Below are 8431 nucleotides of genomic sequence, written 5' to 3'. Positions count from 1 at the left end.
CTTCACCAGACCCCATCACATTCACCAGACCCCAGCACCTTCACCAGAACCCAGCACCTTCACCAGACCCAGCACCTTCACCAGCACCTTCACCAGATCCCTGCACCTTCACCAGCACCCCTGCACCTTCACCAGACACCCAGCACCTTCACCAGACCCTAGCACCTTCACCAGACCCCAGCACCTTCACCAGACACCCAGCACCTTCACCAGACCCCAGCACCTTCACCAGACCCCAGCACCTTCACCAGACCCCAGCACCTTCACCAGACAACCAGCACCTTCACCAGACCCCAGCACCTTCACCAGACCCCTGCACAATCATCAGCACCCCAGCACCTTCACCAGAACCCAACACCAAGCACCTTCACCAGACCCCTGCTCCTTCACCAGCACCCCAGCACCTTCACCAGACCCCAGCACCTTCACCAGAACCCAGCACCTTCACCAGCACCCAGCACCTTCACCAGACCCCTACAGCTTCACCAGCACCCCAGCACCTTCACCAGACCCAAGCACCTTCACCAGAACCCAGCACCTTCACCAGCACCCAGCACCTTCACCAGACCCAGCACCTTCACCAGCACCTTCACCAGCACCTTCACCAGACCCCTGCACCTTCACCAGACCCCAGCACCTTCACCAGACCCCTGCACCTTCACCAGACCCCAGCACCTTCATCAGCACCTTCACCAGACCCCTGCACCTTCACCAGACACCCAGCACCTTCACCAGACACCCAGCACCTTCACCAGACACCCAGCACCTTCACCAGACACCCAGCACCTTCACCTGACCCCAGCACCTTCACCAGACCCCTGCACCTTCACCAGCACCCCAGCACCTTCACCAGAACCCAACACCAAGCACCTTAACCAGACCCCTGCACCTTCACCAGACCCCTGCACCTTCACCAGCACCCCTGCACCTTCACCAGACCCAGCATCTTCACCAGCACCTTCACCAGCACCTTCACCTGACCCCTGCACCTTCACCAGACCCCAGCATCTTCACCAGCACCTTCACCAGACCCCAGCACCTTCACCAGCACCTTCACCAGACCCCTGCACCTTCACCAGACACCCAGCACCTTCACCAGACACCCAGCACCTTCACCAGACACCCAGCACCTTCACCAGACACCCAGCACCTTCACCAGACACCCAGCACCTTCACCAGACACCCAGCACCTTCACCAGACCCCAGCACCTTCACCAGACCCCTGCACCTTCACCAGCACCCCAGCACCCCAGCACCTTCACCAGAACCCAACACCAAGCACCTTCACCAGACCCCTGCACCTTCACCAGACCCCTGCACCTTCACCAGCACCCCTGCACCTTCACCAGACCCAGCATCTTCACCAGCACCTTCACCAGCACCTTCACCTGACCCCTGCACCTTCACCAGACCCCAGCATCTTCACCAGCACCTTCACCAGACCCCAGCACCTTCACCAGAACCCAGCACCTTCACCAGACCCCAGCACCTTCACCAAAACCCAGCACCTTCACCAGAACCCAGCACCTTCACCAGACCCCAGCACCTTCACCAGACCCCAGCACCTTCACCAGACCGCAGCACCTTCACCAGACCCCAGCAACTTCACCAGACACCCTGCACCTTCACCAGACCCCAGCACCTTCACCAGACCCCAGAAACTTCCCCAGACCCAGCACCTTCACCAGCACCCAGCACCTTCACCAGACCCCAGCACCTTCACCAGAACCCAGCACCTTCACCAGCACCCAGCACCTTCACCAGACCCAGCACCTTCACCAGCACCTTCACCAGCACCTTCACCAGACCCCTGCACCTTCACCAGACCCCAGCACCTTCACCAGACCCCTGCACCTTCACCAGACCCCAGCACCTTCATCAGCACCTTCACCAGACCCCTGCACCTTCACCAGACACCCAGCACCTTCACCAGACACCCAGCACCTTCACCAGACACCCAGCACCTTCACCAGACACCCAGCACCTTCACCAGACAGCCAGCACCTTCACCAGACCCCAGCACCTTCACCAGACCCCTGCACCTTCACCAGCACCCCAGCACCTTCACCAGACCGCAGCACCTTCACCAGACCCCAGCAACTTCACCAGACACCCTGCACCTTCACCAGACCCTGGCACCTTCACCAGACCCCAGAAACTTCCCCAGACCCAGCAACTTCACCAGACCCCAGCACATTCAACAGACCACCAGCACCTTCACCAGACCCCACCACCTTCACCAGACCCCTGCACCTTCACCAGACACCTTCACCAGACCCCAGCACCTTCACCAGACCCCAGTACCTTCACCAGACTCCAGCACCTTCACCAGATACCCAGCACCTTCACCATACACCCAGCACCTTCACCAGACCCCAGCACCTTCACCAGACCCCAGCACCTTCACCAGAACCCAGCACCTTCAAAAGCACCCAGCACCTTCACCAGACCCCTGCACCTTCACCAGCACCCCAGCAACTTCACCAGAACCCAGCACCTTCACCAGACCCCTGCACCTTCACCAGCACCCCTGCACCTTCACCAGACCCAGCACCTTCACCAGCACCTTCACCAGACCCCTGTACCTTCACCAGACCCCAGCACCTTCACCAGCACCTTCACCAGACCCCTGCACCATCACCAGACCCCAACACCTTCACCAGCACCTTCACCAGACCCCAGCACCTTCACCAGAACCCAGCACCTTCACCAGACCCCAGCACCTTCACCAGACACCCAGCACCTTCACCAGACACCCAGCACCTTCACCAGACCCCAGCACCTTCACCAGACCTCAGCACCTTCACCAGAACCCAGCACCTTCACCAGCACCCAGCACCTTCACCAGACCCCTGCACTTTCACCAGCACCCCAGCACCTTCACCAGAACCCAGCACCTTCACCAGACCCCTGCACCTTCACCAGAACCCCTGCACCTTCAGCAGACCCAGCACCTTCACCAGCACCTTCACCAGACCCCTGTACCTTCACCAGACCCCAGCACCTTCAACAGCACCTTCACCAGACCCCTGCACCTTCACCAGACCCCAGCACCTTCACCAGCACCTTCACCAGACCCCAACACCTTCACCAGACCCCAGCACCGTCACCAGAACCCAGCACCTTCACCAGAACCCAGCACCCAGCACCTTCACCAGACCCCTACACCTTCACCAGCACCCCTGCACCTTCACCAGACCCAGCACCTTCACCAGCACCTTCACAAGCACCTTCACCAGACCCCTGCACCTTCACCAGACCCCAGCACCTTCACCAGCACCTTCACCAGACCCCTGCACCTTCACCAGAGCCCAGCACCTTCACCAGACCCCAGCACCTTCACCAGACTCCAGCACCTTCACCAGACACCCAGCACCTTCACCAGACCCCAGCACCTTCACCAGACACCCAGCACCTTCACCAGACCGCTGCACCTTCACCAGACCCCTGCACCTTCACCATACCCCAGAAACTTCACCAGACCCAGCAACTTCACCAGACCCCAGCACCTTCACCAGACCCCCAGCACCTTCACCAGACCCCAGCACCTTCACCAGACCCCTGCACCTTCACCAGACACCCAGCATCTTCACCAGACCCCAGCACCTTCACCAGACCCCAGCACCTTCACCAGAACCCTGCACCTTCACCAGACCCCCAGCCCCTTCACCAGACCTCAGCACCTTCACCAGACCCCAGCACCTTCACCAGACCCCAGCACCTTCACCAGATACCCAGCACCTTCACCAGACACCCAGCACCTTCACCAGACCCCAGCACCTTCACCAGACCCCAGCACCTTCACCAGAACCTAGCACCTTCACCAGCACCCAGCACCTTCACCAGACCCCTGCACCTTCACCAGCACCCCAGCAACTTCACCAGAACCCAGCACCTTCACCAGACCCCTGCACCTTCACCTGCACCCCTGCACCTTCACCAGACCCAGCACCTTCACCAGCACCTTCACCAGACCCCTGTACCTTCACCAGACCCCAGCACCTTCACCAGCACCTTCACCAGACCCCTGCACCATCACCAGACCCCAGCACCTTCACCAGCACCTTCACCAGACCCCAGCACCTTCACCAGAACCCAGCACCTTCACCAGACCCCAGCACCTTCACCAGACCCCAGCACCTTCACCAGACACCCAGCACCTTCACCAGACACCCAGCACCTTCACCAGACCCCAGCACCTTCACCAGACCTCAGCACCTTCACCAGAACCCAGCACCTTCACCAGCACCCAGCACCTTCACCAGACCCCTGCACTTTCACCAGCACCCCAGCACCTTCACCAGAACCCAGCACCTTCACCAGACCCCTGCACCTTCACCAGAACCCCTGCACCTTCACCAGACCCAGCACCTTCACCAGCACCTTCACCAGACCCCTGTACCTTCACCAGACCCCAGCACCTTCACCAGCTCCTTCACCAGACCCCTGCACCTTCACCAGACCCCAGCACCTTCACCAGCACCTTCACCAGACCCTAGCACCTTCACCAGACCCCAGCACCTTCACCAGAACCCAGCACCTTCACCAGAACCCAGCACCTTCACCAGACCCCTACACCTTCACCAGCACCCCTGCACCTTCACCAGACCCAGCACCTTCACCAGCACCTTCACAAGCACCTTCACCAGACCCCTGCACCTTCACCAGACCCCAGCACCTTCACAAGCACCTTCACCAGACCCCTGCACCTTCACCAGACCCCAGCACCTTCACCAGCACCTTCACCAGACCCCTGCACCTTCACCAGAGCCCAGCACCTTCACCAGACTCCAGCACCTTCACCAGACCCCAGCACCTTCACCAGACACCCAGCACCTTCAACAAACCCCAGCACCTTCACCAGACACCCAGCACCTTCACCAGACCCCTGCACCTTCACCAGACCCCAGCACCTTCACCAGACTCCAGAAACTTCACCAGACCCAGCAACTTCACCAGACCCCAGCACCTTCACCAGACCCCCAGCACTTTCACCAGACCCCAGCACCTTCACCAGACCCCTGCACCTTCACCAGACACCCAGCACCTTCACCAGACCCCAGCACCTTCACCAGACCCCAGCACCTTCACCAGACCCCAGCACCTTCACCAGAACCCTGCACCTTCACCAGACCCCCAGCCCCTTCACCAGACCTCAGCACCTTCACCAGACCCCAGCACCTTCACCAGACCCCAGCAACTTCACCAGAACCCTGCACCTTCACCAGACCACCAGCACCTTCACCAGACCCCAGCAACTTCACCAGAACCCTGCACCTTCACCAGACCCCCAGCGCCTTCACCAGACCCCAGCTCCTTCACCAGACCCCAGCACCTTCACCAGACCCCAGCACCTTCACCAGACCCCAGCACCTTCACCAGACCCCCAGCACCTTCACCAAACCCCCAGCAGCTTCACCAGACCCCAGCACCTTCACCAGACCCCCAGCACCTTCGCCAGACCCCAGCACCTTCACCAGACCCCAGCACCTTCACCAGACCCCAGCACCTTCACCAGACCCCAGCACCTTCACCAGAACCCTGCACCTTCACCAGACCCCCAGCCCCTTCACCAGACCTCAGCACCTTCACCAGACCTCAGCACCTTCACCAGACCCCAGCACCTTAACCAGACCCCAGCAACTTCACCAGAACCCTGCACCTTCACCAGACCACCAGCACCTTCACCAGACCCCAGAAACTTCACCAGAACCCTGCACCTTCACCAGACCCCCAGCGCCTTCACCAGACCCCAGCTCCTTCACCAGACCCCAGCACCTTCACCAGACCCCAGCACCTTCACCAGACCCCAGCACCTTCACCAGACCCCCAGCACCTTCACCAGACCCCCAGCACCTTCACCAGACCCCAGCACCTTCACCAGAACCCAGCACCTTCACCAGACCCCAGCACCTTCACCAGCACCTTCACCAGACCCCAGCTCTTTCACCAGACCCCCAGCACCTTCACCAGCACCTTCACCAGGCCCCACACCTTCACCAGACCCCAGCACCTTCACTAGCACCTTCACCAGACCCCAGCACCTTCACCAGACCCCAGCAACTTCACCAGAGCCCAGCACCTTCACCAGAACCCAGCACCCAGCACCTTCACCAGACCCCTACACCTTCACCAGCACCCCTGCACCTTCACCAGACCCAGCACCTTCACCAGCACCTTCACAAGCACCTTCACCAGACCCCTGCACCTTCACCAGACCCCAGCACCTTCACAAGCACCTTCACCAGACCCCTGCACCTTCACCAGACCCCAGCACCTTCACCAGACCCCAGCACCTTCACCAGACGCCAGCACCTTCACCAGACCCCCAGCACCTTCACCAGACCCCAGCACCTTCACCAGACCCCCAGCACCTTCGCCAGACCCCCAGAACCTTCGCCAGACCCCCAGCACCTTCACCAGACCCCCAGCACCTTCACCAGAACCCAGCACCTTCACCAGCACCCAGCACCTTCACCAGACCCCAGCACCTTCACCAGACCCCCAGCCCCTTCACCAGACCTCAGCACCTTCACCAGACCCCAGCACCTTCACCAGACCCCAGCAACTTCACCAGAACCCTGCACCTTCACCAGACCACCAGCGCCTTCACCAGACCCCAGCAACTTCACCAGAACCCTGCACCTTCACCAGACCCCCAGCGCCTTCACCAGACCCCAGCTCCTTCACCAGACCCCAGCACCTTCACCAGACCCCAGCACCTTCACCAGACCCCAGCACCTTCACCAGACCCCCAGCACCTTCACCAGACCCCCAGCAGCTTCACCAGACCCCAGCACCTTCACCAGACCCCCAGCACCTTCGCCAGACCCCAGCACCTTCACCAGACCCCAGCACCTTCACCAGACCCCAGCACCTTCACCAGACCCCAGCACCTTCACCAGAACCCTGCACCTTCACCAAACCCCCAGCCCCTTCACCAGACCTCAGCACCTTCACCAGACCTCAGCACCTTCACCAGACCCCAGCACCTTAACCAGACCCCAGCAACTTCACCAGAACCCTGCACCTTCACCAGACCACCAGCACCTTCACCAGACCCCAGAAACTTCACCAGAACCCTGCACCTTCACCAGACCCCCAGCGCCTTCACCAGACCCCAGCTCCTTCACCAGACCCCAGCACCTTCACCAGACCCCAGCACCTTCACCAGACCCCAGCACCTTCACCAGACCCCCAGCACCTTCACCAGCCCCCCAGCACCTTCACCAGACCCCAGCACCTTCACCAGAACCCAGCACCTTCACCAGACCCCAGCACCTTCACCAGCACCTTCACCAGACCCCAGCTCTTTCACCAGACCCCCAGCACCTTCACCAGCACCTTCACCAGGCCCCACACCTTCACCAGACCCCAGCACCTTCACTAGCACCTTCACCAGACCCCAGCACCTTCACCAGACCCCAGCACCTTCACCAGAGCCCAGCACCTTCACCAGAACCCAGCACCCAGCACCTTCACCAGACCCCTACACCTTCACCAGCACCCCTGCACCTTCACCAGACCCAGCACCTTCACCAGCACCTTCACAAGCACCTTCACCAGACCCCTGCACCTTCACCAGACCCCAGCACCTTGACCAGCACCTTCACCAGACCCCTGCACCTTCACCAGAGCCCAGCACCTTCACCAGACCCCAGCACCTTCACCAGACACCCAGCACCTTCACCAGACCCCAGCACCTTCACTAGCACCTTCACCAGACCCCAGCACCTTCACCAGACCCCAGCACCTTCACCAGAGCCCAGCACCTTCACCAGAACCCAGCACCCAGCACCTTCACCAGACCCCTACACCTTCACCAGCACCCCTGCACCTTCACCAGACCCAGCACCTTCACTAGCACCTTCACAAGCACCTTCACCAGACCCCTGCACCTTCACCAGACCCCAGCACCTTGACCAGCACCTTCACCAGACCCCTGCACCTTCACCAGAGCCCAGCACCTTCACCAGACCCCAGCACCTTCACCAGACCCCAGCACCTTCACCAGACACCCAGCACCTTCACCAAACCCCAGCACCTTCACCAGACACCCAGCACCTTCACCAGACCCCTGCACCTTCACCAGACCCCAGCACCTTCACCAGACCCCAGAAACTTCACCAGACCCAGCAACTTCACCAGACCCCAGCACCTTCACCAGACCCCCAGCACCTTCACCAGACCCCAGCACCTTCACCAGATCCCTGCACCTTCACCAGACACCCAGCACCTTCACCAGACCCCAGCACCTTCACCAGACCCCAGCACCTTCACCAGACCCCAGCACCTTCACCAGACCCCAGCACCTTCACCAGAACCCTGCACCTTCACAAGACCCCCAGCCCCTTCACCAGACCCCTGCACCTTCACCAGAACCCAGCACCTTCACCAGCACCCAGCACCTTCACCAGACCCCAGCACCTTC

This window comes from Rhinoderma darwinii, unplaced genomic scaffold, assembly GCF_050947455.1.
Source record: "Rhinoderma darwinii isolate aRhiDar2 unplaced genomic scaffold, aRhiDar2.hap1 Scaffold_736, whole genome shotgun sequence".
NCBI classification, from domain to species: domain Eukaryota; kingdom Metazoa; phylum Chordata; class Amphibia; order Anura; family Rhinodermatidae; genus Rhinoderma; species Rhinoderma darwinii.
The sequence above is the reverse complement of the archived record's forward strand: the minus strand, read 5'-3'. Positions refer to the sequence as shown.